The sequence below is a fragment of the Chrysemys picta genome, chromosome 2 (genome assembly GCF_011386835.1).
Source record: "Chrysemys picta bellii isolate R12L10 chromosome 2, ASM1138683v2, whole genome shotgun sequence".
Lineage (NCBI taxonomy): Eukaryota > Metazoa > Chordata > Testudines > Emydidae > Chrysemys > Chrysemys picta.
The window spans coordinates 7,738,797-7,751,614 of NC_088792.1; the positions used below are offsets into that span (position 1 = coordinate 7,738,797).

General features: G+C 48.8%; 1 protein-coding gene across 1 annotated transcript in view; it reads right to left on the reverse strand.

Moving 5' to 3' along the window:
• TMIE (transmembrane inner ear) overlaps positions 1 to 12,818 on the reverse strand; it is a 78,180-nt gene that overhangs the window by 8,941 nt on the left and 56,421 nt on the right. The window lies entirely within an intron of this gene.

The following is a 12,818-nucleotide window of genomic DNA, read 5'->3' on the forward strand; positions in this document are numbered from 1 at the left end:
AGATTAAGTGACTTGCCCAAAAACCACACGGGGAGTTTGTAGCGGAGCCTAAAAGTGTACACAAATCTCCTGACTCCCAGCCCGCTGCTCTAACCCCTCTCTCTCAGCGTATGCGCAGCATGTCCAGCCGGCTGGAGAGCCGGTAGCCCGCCATCGAAGTAAGTCAGTGGGCACTCATCAAGGAGACGCGACATAGTCTGATGTTGACCATGTGTCGTTAAGAAAAAACCTCTTTGAAGAAATCGGCCGCACAACTGCTCTGTCCTGTTCGAAACTGGTTCAGGAATGGCCACAGGTGATGCTAGTGAGGTCAAAACCTGGTGGGCAGATGGTTGGGTCAGTGATGAGAGAGTGATTAATGACTGTAATCGCTGACCACTCATTATGCCAAGCGTCGGGGGTCGCCGTGTTAGTCTGTATCCACAAAAACAACAAGGAGTCCATTGGCACCTTAAAGACTAACAGATTTATGTGGGCATAAGCGTTCGTGGGTAAAAAACCCATTTCTTCAGATGCATGGAGTGAAAATTACAGATGCAGGCATTACATAATTATATAGTGCGGTTTTTTTACCCACGAAAGCTTATTCCCAAATAAAACTCAGTCTTTAAGGTGCCACTGGACTCCTTAAAAAGCAACAGAGGGTCCTGTGGCACCTTTAAGACTAACAGAAAGGTGCCACAGGACCCTCTGTTGCTTTTTACAGATTCAGACTAACACGGCTACCCCTCTGATACTGGACTCCTTGTTGTTTTTATGCCAAACAGATTCCATCGTCCTCTCCTGTGGTGGCAAAAGTGACCACAAAGGACATCTCAAAGACAGGCGAACTGGCGGGTGGTTGAGCCATACTTTGAGCTATGCTGATTCTATGCAGATTGACACCAGCTAACGATCTGGCCCCGGGTCTTTACATCCGATGAGAATTTTTCTCTCATCTCTCGGACTCCAGCTTCTCTCTAGTGTATACTTGCCTAGAATAAGGAAATTTCCATACTGGATCAGACCCATGGTCTATCTAACCCTATGCCTTGTCTCTGACAGTGGCCAGCAACAGCTGCTGCAGAGGAAGGTGCGAAAAGCACCAAAGCAGGCAATTATAAACACCCACAGGGACAGTTCCCTCCTACCCTCCAGTTAGTTTATACCCAGAAGCACGAGCGTTTGTATCCCTTTGAAACTGCTGAGTTTCTTTTCCCTAACCCTTTCTAATGTAACTCTGGCCGTTCGCCGTGCCCAAACATCCGATCCTTTTTTGACTCCTGCTATGCTGTTGGCGTCAATGACATCTTGTGGCGATGAGTTCCATGGGCTGCGTAGAAAAGGATTCCCTTTGCTCCATTTAAGATTTGCTGCCTTTAATTGGATCCCCCCTTATATTATGAGAGTCAGTAGGAGCATCTGATCTACCTTCCTCAGCACTGGAGGATCAGGATCAATGGAGTTATAGAATATCAGGGTTGGAAGGGACCTCAGGAGGTCATCTAGTCCAACCCCCTGCTCAAAGCAGGGCCAATCCCCAGACAGATTTTTGCCCCAGATCCCTAAATGGCCCCCTCAAGGATTGAACTCACAACCCTGGGTGTAGCAGGCCAAGGCTCAAACCACTGAGCTATCCCTCCCTGTTGTTGTGAGCTCACAATCAGGCCCTTCATGCTAACCTGGGGCGATGGGGGAAAAGCGAGGGGGTGAGACTCCATTCCCCTCTCCATAGGCTGCCTGGCACTTCTCATTCACTATGGGTGGAATTTATCCCTGCACAGAGGGCCAGGAAAGTACCTCAGCATCACATATGTCCCCCTTAAACCTTCAAAACAGTACTCGGGTAGTTCACAGGCTTTTGGCAAAGGTGAATTTCATCCCAGGGGCAGAGTTTGTGCTACATCCATCTGGCCTCCCCTGAGCAGGGAGGTCGCTTTGACAAAAAGTAAAGGGTTCCAGAGGGACACTCCTTCATTTCACCGAACAGAGCAGGGGGATGTGATCATTTCCAGCGCCTACATCGTCGTCCGTGTTGGGCTGTCAGTGAAACCGGAGCAACTGCTCCCGCTTCTGGGGTGTGTTGCAGAAACTATCCATCCCTTTAAACAATTAAGGGCAGAGAAATCATAATGGAATCTCACTAGCATCAAGGGTCACTGGAAAGTCACAAGGAAAGGAGAAATCTGAAGCAAAGGTTAATCGCAGGTAAGCATTAGGGACTGTAAAGCGTTTTGCTGGCATCTAGGTGCTTTTATCCTTTGTCCTTTTGTGCTGTCAGCATAGACTGCAGGTAACTGAGGATGAGAGACTGGAATGTGTCCTTATGATGTTGCTGACCGGTGGGTTGGTGACTGACCACTCCTACAAAGCACACGGGTGACTGTAACACACTGTTCAGTGTAGGATGTGCAGTTCACTTGGTGCCTGACCCACAGGCTCTGCTACAGCTCCCAGGCAGAGGGCTTAGGGCCTGATCCGAAGCCCTTTGTAATCAATGAAAAGCCTCTCCTTAACATAGTGGTGTTTGGCCCGGGACCATGAGACTAGGGAAATCAATGAGAGTTACCCACGCCTTTGAGGATCTGGACTTTAGTTCTTTAGTTCATGGTTTGTTGCTATAAAGGATTCGGTCCCCGGAGATGGTTTATAAGAATACCTAGTAATTATCTTGCACTTTTCATTCATAGCACTTTAGCAAGAAGGGCAGTATCATTACCCCCATTTTACAGATGGGGAAACTGAGGCACAGAGACTTGCCTCAGGTCCCAGAGTCAGAGATAGTACCCAGGTCTTCTGCCCCCCTCCTGCCCCCCAGTTCACTAGCAACTAGACCACATGGCAGCCTGGCTATGGATGGCTGTCAGAGGAAGGTGTGTGCAAACTTCATACAGCGCTCGCTGCACAATGCTGTACTACCGTATCACAGTTCCAATCCTGCCTATCAGCTCACATATGACATTGCAAAACATTTTGGGACCCATTTGGTTAATCAGAGCAGGAGGAATAGCCACTTGGAGGCTGCTGCAGCAGGTCATGAGTGTAGAGTGCTGGGAACTGAACTGAACCGACTCCAGCCCAGACCCAGAGATGGATAACAAAACGTCCCCCAACACAAGATCCGCTGAGCGCCGGTCGCAACTGAGGATTGAGTCCTGTGATGTTGCCACATGCTGGAGGTGGTTATTAAATATTACCATTATTAGCTGTAAAATGAGGAATAGGCAGGTGAATAAAATCTGGGACCAGGTACATCAGAGCACCGCAGCAAGATGATTCTGTATTTCTTCCTTGCTCATGGGAAGTAATTACTCATGCTGTACTCCGCCTCCTTTCACTTTGGACTCTGCGTGATCCGTTTTCTCTCTTAATAAGAGCGAGAGCCTGGGCTGCGTATTAGGACGGGGATGGGTGCATTTCAGGACAATTTCGGCTCTAACTAGCATGTATTTTATGGCTTGCCCCCTTCAAACCCGTCTGATGTAATTGCATTTCCTGCATATCTTGCTGTTCCACCATCACACAAGAAATCAAAGCATTCTTGGACTCTCTAAATGCCCAAGTTAATGTCAGCTTGGAATGGAAAGTTTCCAACCTTTTTCATTGGGAAGATCACCTGGAAATGTAAGCTATTAGTTAATGCAGAGTCCTCAGTCTGTGTAGGAGATTGTATCATTTCCCCATAGGACTGAGAGTATCTTACGATGCAAGGTTTTATACTCATCCTTTATGTCGGCTTTTTAATCTTTTGTTGTATCTATTCCCACAACTGGGCAGGATTAGGGCTGGGCCACGTAACAGGGCTTTCGGGCACATGTATGAACCCCAGTGCACCTGTTTATAGCTCTTGGGCCCTTAACAGTAAGCATTCTGGGAAATGTAGTTGCTTGGAAGGACCTAAAAACTCCCCCCCGCTCCCTCAAGGTCATATGACCACCTTTTGAACTATATTATGAATAGCTTCATCTTATTATGGGGGAAGATGAAGTTTGAGTCACTGTGCATTTAGCTGGATCCTTTTGGGTCAATAAAGCAAGGCTGGCGATTCCTCGCTGACTTACAGAGCAGTAGGATGTACCGTTACCTCTTTCAAGCTCCCAGCTTATTCTCCAGAATTTCAGCTTTCTTTTTTTTTTTTTAAGTCTCTGATCCTTATGATTGGGCAGGAAACCTTCAAAACAGGAACTCTTGTAGTAACGCCTGCCTGAGTTTGCAGAGTGCCTGAGACAAGAGCTCTGACAAGTGTCAGCTCCCCGCCCGTTCATCTCCCTGGTGTGTGGACATGGATATTCAAGGGTGACAATTTAAACATCAGCGTTGCTCACTCTTTCTGGGGGGATCAAAGCAGGTGAGAAAGGAGAGGCTCAGGTTCTGGAGAGCTGCGCTAAGTAATGTGAGTGACAGCTCATCTTGATATCCTGAGCAGGGGCTACTTAGAAGAAAGCTACCGTTTGGTTTCTTTTAAACTAGCCCGGAAGAAGCTAATTCCAAGGAGCCTGGCAGAACAGCCAAGCCCCAATGAGGGGAGGGGAGCTGAGCCCAGAGGATCAACTGAACCCCACTAAGGAGAAGTCATATCTGGAGGGAACCACATGGATGTAGAAAAATCCCACTGAAGGGGAGTGAAGCCCAGCACAGTCCATGTGATCATAGTTTGAACATTTGCAGGCAATTGAGAGGGCTCTGTCTCAAGTAGGTGGCGCTTATGCAGTCGGTGAAGGCAGAAATAACATGTCTGTCTCCCCTTCCCACCCGAAAATTTAACTGTGTAATAGCGCATCATATAGACTTTTATAGCTTCATGAAACTGATCTGCTGTAGCACCAGGAAAAGGAAGGAGACGGCACAGAGCCCTGGAGCGACAAAGCGACTGTCACAGTGGAAAAAATACCCTTTGAGAAGCCAGACTTAGCAGGAAGTAGCCTTGTGCCTACCTGGCTCTGGCACAATCCAGCTGGTTTCATCCTCTGATAGAGCTGGGGAAGGGAGCCCTGGCTATTAATATGCTTTCAGCAAAGCATGCTGGGAGGGGGAGGAGCCTGTGGCCCCATAAAATACAGGCTCCTCAGACTTGGAGGGCAGATGGCGCCAGGGACATGTGTGCCAGTAAAGCAGTGTGAGGGAGAGGAGAGAGAAATGGCCCCGGCTCAAGGCAGCACCAGGTCAGACTGTGGTGGCGCAGTGAAGCATGGCGGAGCCTGGAAAGAAGGGACTGGATCTGGACTATGGGCCCACACAGGCTGTGGTTTGCCTATGTAGCGACAAGGGGCTCCTCTGACGGGAACAGACTGTGAGCACACTGAAAACTTACGGGGCTGTGGGAGTGGATGCAAGTGCTAGTGAAATAAATACCCATGGGGCCTTAAGAACTGGTCCATCCTCTTTTGCCCTGCCTCCTGTGCCATGGGCAGATCCCGGCCTACCAGTGACTAACTGGTGACACCTTGCAAATCAGGGGTTCTCAACCTTTTTCTTCTGAGCCCCTCCCCCCCCCATGCTATAAAAACTCCACCGACCACCTGTGCCACAATAATTTGTTTTCTGCATATAGAAGCCAGGGCCGGCATTAGGGGATAGCAAGCAGGGCACTTGCCTGGGGTCCCTTGCCACAGGGGCTGCTACATTGCTCAGACTTCAGCTTCAGCCCCGGGTGCTGGGGTTCATAGCCCTGAACTTCAGCCCCATGTGGTGGGATTTTGGCTTTCTGCCCTGTGCCCCAGCAAGACTAATGCTGGCCCTGCTCGGTGGCCCGCCCCTGAAACCTGCTCTTGGCCCGGACCCCTGGTTGAGAATCACTCTTGTAAATAACAAATATTCCCCCCCTCTCTGTGCGCAATTTAAATCTCTGCCTTATCTTTGCATTAACATGCTGCTGGCTTCTTTGTTATTTGGCTTCTGAAAACCATCTTTTCCAGTTCCCCGACACACACAGTTGAATGCAGCCACCTCCTCTGAAAAAACATCTCCCTTTTAAATTAAAAATCAGCTCTGATCCCGCTTTTGATGTTTTCTTTCTATGTTCAGCTCTCAAACCATCAAAGTGCGAAATCACTTTTCACTGCTGGGAGGCTGGGAAAGGGAAGTGTAATTTTGACAACAAGCTACTTTTTGTTCCTTTATTAAATATGGATTCAAACACAGGCCCAAAGAAGCGTGTATTACAAAAAAGGAGTTAAAACGACCGGCACGCTTTCCTTTCCTTATCGCAATCCTAGAAGATTTGGGCATGGGAATTGATGGGATTCGTGAACGCATTTGCTCCTTCCTGAATCTTAACTTGTTTCATTATTTCTAAAGAGACAAGGACTTCAAAGGGGAAAGATTACTCATAGCGCAGTGCAACAAATCGTGGGAGGGCCTGAGATATGACTCCACCAAAAATTATCGGCTGCAATGGTGGACACTCCATGGAAACTAATTTTTAAATTAAGGTTAGATTTTTTTTTCCTGAAAGCTATGCTCTAGTTCAAACAGGAATTAATTCAGGGGATGTTACGCAGGAGGTCAGATGAGATGAGGTGGCCCTTCTGCTAAGGGTGGCACGTGACCCCCCCCCCTCCAATCCGGGAGGCGAGCCCCCCGGTCCCGACACTTCGGCCTGAGGCCCGTCCCTATCCTGCCCCTTCCGCCCCCCTCTCTCTCCAGAGCCCTGTGGTTCCCCCTTCCAAGGCCCCCCTCCCCAGCCACCCCAAGCCCCAGGTTGCCGGTTGGCCCGCACCAGCCTCCTCAAGTCCCAGGCCATCAGCCCCAGCCATCCCGAGAACCGGCCGGCCTGTCCCAGCTGGCCAAGCCCCAAGCTAAGCCCCTACTGGCTTTGGTGGAGAGGGGAAGCGAACGCGGGACATGACCTGGGTTTGGAGAGGCTTAACCTCCCCAGGCCTCTTACATCCGCCGCCCGTGCCTTCCGCCTTTATAATCTATGAAATTCAGGCCCAAAATACTCTCCCTCTGGCCCCCGCAGGGGGAAAACTCCCAATCAAAATCTCCAAAGCCACCGCCTCGTCCTTCTTCAAGTCCCTCCTCAAACTCACCTCTTCTGGAATGCGGCCGGCCAACTTCAACCTGATCACGGGGAGGCCAATGCAGGATGCGATGGCTGCCCCTGATTGGCTAAGCATTGCACACACATCCTCTTTCTGTTATCCTCCCCCCCCACCCCATCCTGCACCCTTGTGTATCTCATCCACCTGTTACATCATGTTTCTTAGCCTGTAACCACTTCTGGGGCATTTACTCTGTGCAGCATCCAGTGGAGAGACCTCTAGCTGCTCCCATGGTACAAATGCAGAATGGTGAGAAATAATATAATGGCCACATAAGGTTTAACAGGAGAATATCTTTATTGGAGTTACTGTTGATGCTTGGACAGAATGTGTCTGAGCAGGGAGCTTCACCTGGGAAGGGTTAAAAGGGTATAGGGGGCTGACTAGCTGGACTCTTTACCCCACAGCGGCTTCCCCATGAATCCAATGTGATTTCTTACCATGGGCATGAAGCTCTTCTTAGCTCCACTGTTCTCGGTCTCTTAGGGTCGGCAACCCACCACGTGGCTGAAATGACATCATTTAATGACCCAAATCCCACAATCCATTGCGAGCACAAAGGATGATGGGATTTGGTTCATCATGGGATAATTTGTTTTCAGCCTTGTTTTGGGTCAAAAAAAGATGTGTGGGGGGGGGCAGGTTCTGCTGGGTGGGTGACTTATAGGATAGGGGAGGTTAGAGCTCCTTGGGTGAAGAGCTACTGAAGTACAGGGGTTAGTGCAGCTGGGTTGCAGGGCTGGAGGGGCGTGGTGCTGTGGACTGAGGAGCTAGTGGGGTGAGGGGCCAGGTGCTGTTGGGTGTGGTTTCTCCCAGCCTTCTCTTTTGCCCCATGTCTGCACATTGTGGAGCTCGGTGGGTTGGAAAGTGCTGTTGGGTAGGCGGGGGCATGACCGAGTTGCTGCTCTGGGATAGGTGAGGGATGGAGGCAGTAGCGAGGGGAAGGAGCAAACTGGTTGTGCCTGGATCCCCATAGTGTTTCTGTAGCTCTTCGCAGGTAAGTGCCATCAACCTGGCAACCGTTCGTATCCAGGTCCGGCCTGCCAGTTGAGAACTGGTTTCTAGCTCCCCCTGCTGGAGAGAGAACCCTTCTATGCTCACCACTCACTGTCCCAGGAATAAGCAACAGAGAGTCCTGTGGCACCTTTAAGACTAACAGATGTATTGGAGCATAAGCTTTCATGGGTGAAATTTCCAGGGGCAGGTATAAATATGCTGGCAAGAATCAGTCTGGAGATAACAAGGTTAGTTCAATCAGGGAGGGTGAGGTCCTCTGCTAGTTCAATCAGGGAGGGTGAGGTCCTCTGCTAGCAGTTGAAGTGTGAACACCAAGGGAGGAGAAACTGCTTCTGTAGTTGGATAGCCATTCACAGTCTTTGTTTAATCCTGATCTGATGGTGTCAAATTTCCAAATGAACTGGAGCTCAGCAGTTTCTCTTTGGAGTCTGGTCCTGAAGTTTTTTTGCTGTAAGATGGCTACCTTTACATCTGCTATTGTGTGGCCAGGGAGGTTGAAGTGTTCTCCTACAGGTTTTTGTATATTGCTGTTCCTGATATCTGACTTGTGTCCATTTATCCTTTTACGTAGTAACTGTCCAGTTTGGCCAATGTACATAGCAGAGGGACATTGATGGCATATGATGGCATATATAACATTGGTGGACGTGCAGGTGAATGAACCGGTGATGTTGTAGCTGATCTGGTTAGGTACCTGAAGTCGGCGTATCTTAGGTTAACTTACCTGGCCATGAGGATGGTGGCGAGTCGACCGCTGCCACTCCCCCGTCGACTCTGTGAACTGGAGTTCCAGAGTCGATGGGGAGTGTGATCAGGGATCGATTTTATCGTGTCTACACTAGACGCGATAAATTGACCCCTGATAGATCGATCACTATCTGCCAATCCAGCGGGTAGTGAAGACCTGCCCTTTGAAGTACAAGCTTTCTCAGGATATTCCTGCTTCCAATCCCAGAAGCGTCCCGAGAATGGGAAGTGCAGGATGGCAGGAACAACCTTTCTGGTGGGTTCTGCTGCCAGCTGGCTAGGGACTGGGGTCAAAATCCTGGCCCTAAGAAGTCAATGGCAAAGCTCCCCTTGACTTCTGTGGAGTCAGGCTTTCACACCAAAGATGGGGCACGGAACATCCCAGGGTTCTACCACTTCAGAATATTTTTCATAAAGTCTACTTCAAATTCAGCTATAGCTTCAGTTTTATTCAGGTTCTCACCTACCCCAGCATTGCCAGGTCCTACAATTGTAGTGTGACTCTCACAATAGCTGATGCTTTTTCTTAAAGTGCTGGGTCCTACAGTCACGTGATTACATGAGACTCTTGGGTCTCATTTAAAAAGAAGTGGATAGGCCCCATAGTTGCAGAGAAAAAGCTTGACAACATGACTGCTGGAAATCTCAATAAGCAGAAGGCAGACAAAAAGAACCTAACATTCATTTAACTTATTTTAAGTTAACTTAAGATTTTCTGGAGGCCAGTCTCATGGTTATTTTTTTTAACACTGGGGATTAGCAAAACTGCCATTGTCAAACTATCTGAGCTCCTGGCACTGGGGCAGAGGGCATAGAATTGTTTTTGAACCTGTTGGCTTACCCCTAATTTCTGTTAAAGGCAATTCCTAGGGATATGCAAACACTAAGAGACACGGACGTTTCAGAGAGCTGATCTGATTAGCAGCTAATGTTCTAAAATAGCAGAGGCTAAAAGTGCCTCTGTGAAATCTTCATGTGCATTTATGACATCAATTACTTTTGTAGATTCCAAGTCCAGAAGGGACCACAGTGATTCTTTTTAAACGAGACCTGAGACTCTCATGTATTCACGTGACTCCAGGAGCTGGAACTTTAAGAAAAAACATCAGCTATCGACTCCTGTATAACACAGGCTATAGACTGTTCCCTCCCCCGCCCCCCAATAATTCCTTTTTGAATAAGAACAGATCTTTTTATAAAAAGCCAACTGATTTAAAAATTGCCCGTGATGGAGACTCCACCACACTTGGTAAATTGTTCCAATAGTTAATTACCCTCATTGTTAAAAATTGACATCTTATTTCCTGTCCAAATTTGTCTGGCTTCAAATTCTAGCCATTGGATTGTGTTAGATCTTTGTCCGCTAGACTAAAGAGCCCATTATCAAGCATTTGTTCCTCACATAAGTACTTATAGACTGTGATAAAGTCACCCCTTAACTTATTGGGCCCTATTCTCTTCTCACACCAGTTTAACCCCTCATTGCAACGGAGTTACTCCTGATTCACCAGTAAGTGACAAGAGAATCAGATTTATTAGGGGTAAGGAAGCATGTAAACAGAGACTCCCGGCTAGACAGCGTTTGTTATAATTTAGTAACTAGCATATGAATGAAAACCAAGCAGTTCCACTAATTAACTGAATTAAGTGACTGAAATACACCTTAGGGTTTCTTCTCCCTCCAAGCCGTAGACAATCAATGGAGCATTTAATTAATGTTTAGCGAAGTAGCCTGTGCTGCACTGAAGCAATTAAGAAGCCATTCCGTTGCTAATAACGTTAGCAATTAATGCAGATTTATTCAAGCAAGTTAACGGCAGCAATCTTATTTAAAGATGTTGTTGAAAGACCCAGGTTCCTCGTTCATTACATTCACACGAAGGTGGGTACGTGCCCCTGGGCTGCCTGGTTAATTACATCTATTTAATGCACTTTAAGGTAATTTGTCATTTGAAATTTGCATCAGAGCACCTCACAATAGTTAATGAGTGAGAGAAGTGGTTTCCCCATTTTATAGATGGGAACTGAGATACAGACAGGGTCTTCTGAAAATCCCATGTGGCTCTTCTCTACACCTTTAAAAATCTGGCCCTTCTTAGAAATCACACACTAAGAATGACAGCGTGGGGAACTGATCACAGGTTTTCTACAGCCCAGCGTAGCAGCCAGGCTGCTGGGCTATCCTTTCTCATCACGGAGAGTAGCTGTTTCTCACTTCAAGGCCAGGATATGCCAGACAGGCAAACGCCCACACAGAGAAGAGACAGTCCTCTGAGAATGCAGGGCACCCATCCCCTACAGTTGTTATCCCTTAGGGTACATCTGTGCTGCAGTCCAGAGGTGCATTTGCAGCAAGTCTAGCGATTCGTAAACTAGTGTGGATGTAGCTAGCTGGACTAATCGGATCAGTGAAGCCACAGCAGCATGGCCTGGCTGCCCGAGCACGTACCCAGGATCTTGGGTGGCTAGCCTCTGATGCAGCAGCTTCCCTGCTATTTTTAGAGGGCCAGCTTGAAAGCTAAGTCAGGTATGTCCGCACCTGCTGCACTCACGTCTCTTGATTGCAGTGTAGACCAGTGGTTTTCAAACTGCGGATCGCGACCCAGGAATGTAAGTCACTGGGTCATGGCGGCTCTGGTCAGCACCGCCAACCGGGCCATTAAAAGTCCCGTTGGCAGAGCTGCCGGCTAAGGCAGGCTAGCCCCTACCTGTTCTGACACTGCGCTGCGCCCCGGTGGTGCCAGGACAGGCAGGAAGCCTGTCTTAGCACCCCCGCTGCACTGCTGACCGGGAGACACCGGAAGTAAGCCCTCACCCCAACCCCATGCCCCAATCCCCTGCCTCAGCCCTGAGACCCGCCCCCAAACCCGGAGCCCCTTCCTGCACGCTGAACTCCTCAGTCCCTGCCCCACCCCAGAGTCTGCACCCCCAGCCCAGAGCCCTGACCCCCTCCCACATCCCAACCCCGTGCCCCAGCCCAGAGCCCCCTCCCACACACTGAACCCCTCATTCCCAGCCTCACCCCTCAGCCCTCACCCCCACATCCCAACCCTCTGCCCCAGCTCTGAGTCCCTCCCACACCCCAACCGCCTACCCCAGCCCAGAGCCCCCTCCCACATGCTGAACCCCTCATTCCCAGCCTCACCCCTCAGCCCTCACCCCCACATCCCAACCCTCTGCCCCAGCTCTGAGTCCCTCCCACACCCCAGGCCCCTCATCCCCAGCTCTGTTGGGTCACGGGCATCAACAATATTCTTCAACTGGGTCACCAGAAAAAAAGTTTGAGAACAACTGGTGTAGACATACCCAGGGAGTGGTACAACCCATTCCTGTTACCATACCTATCCGACTTTGGGAACTGATGTGTGCATGGGAAGGAGGTCACAGGCTCACCTCCTCCATGTCCCTTTTGGAATAGTTTGTGCCCTTGGATGCAGTATGTTTCGCATCCCCTTCCAATGCTGATCCACTGAGCATATGAATGAGCTAGTACGTTTAGTCTTTTAACTCAAGCGGTAGAGGCTTATATGCTTAGTTAGCCACCCAAGACTGGGTATGTACTCAGCTTCAATCCCTGGTGGTAACCAAAATTGTAGTTGTTATACAAAATTAGGTTAATGAAAATCTTGCATTCAAATTAACATGTTAATTTCCAGGCAAGAAGGGAATGCAAACAGTTAAAGCAGATGGTCTGGGAGTCAGGCGATCTGTTCTGTTTCCAGTTCTGGCACTGACTCATTGTGTGACCTTGGTCAATGCAGGTCTGCACTCTATACCGCCTGATGAACAAAGCAGAGACAATATTGGTTCTTCTTTGGAAAGCACAGTCAGGGCATTGTGGCAGTACTGCTTCTGGGTTGGTCAAAACTGTCCTTTTGTACTTATTTGAAGTATATCATTCACCCCCTAGGAGTACTTGTGGCACCTTAGAGACTAACAAATTTATTAGAGCATAAGCTTTCGTGAACTACAGCCCACTTCTTCGGATGCATATATAACACGGCTGCTACTCTGAAACCTGTCACCCCCTAG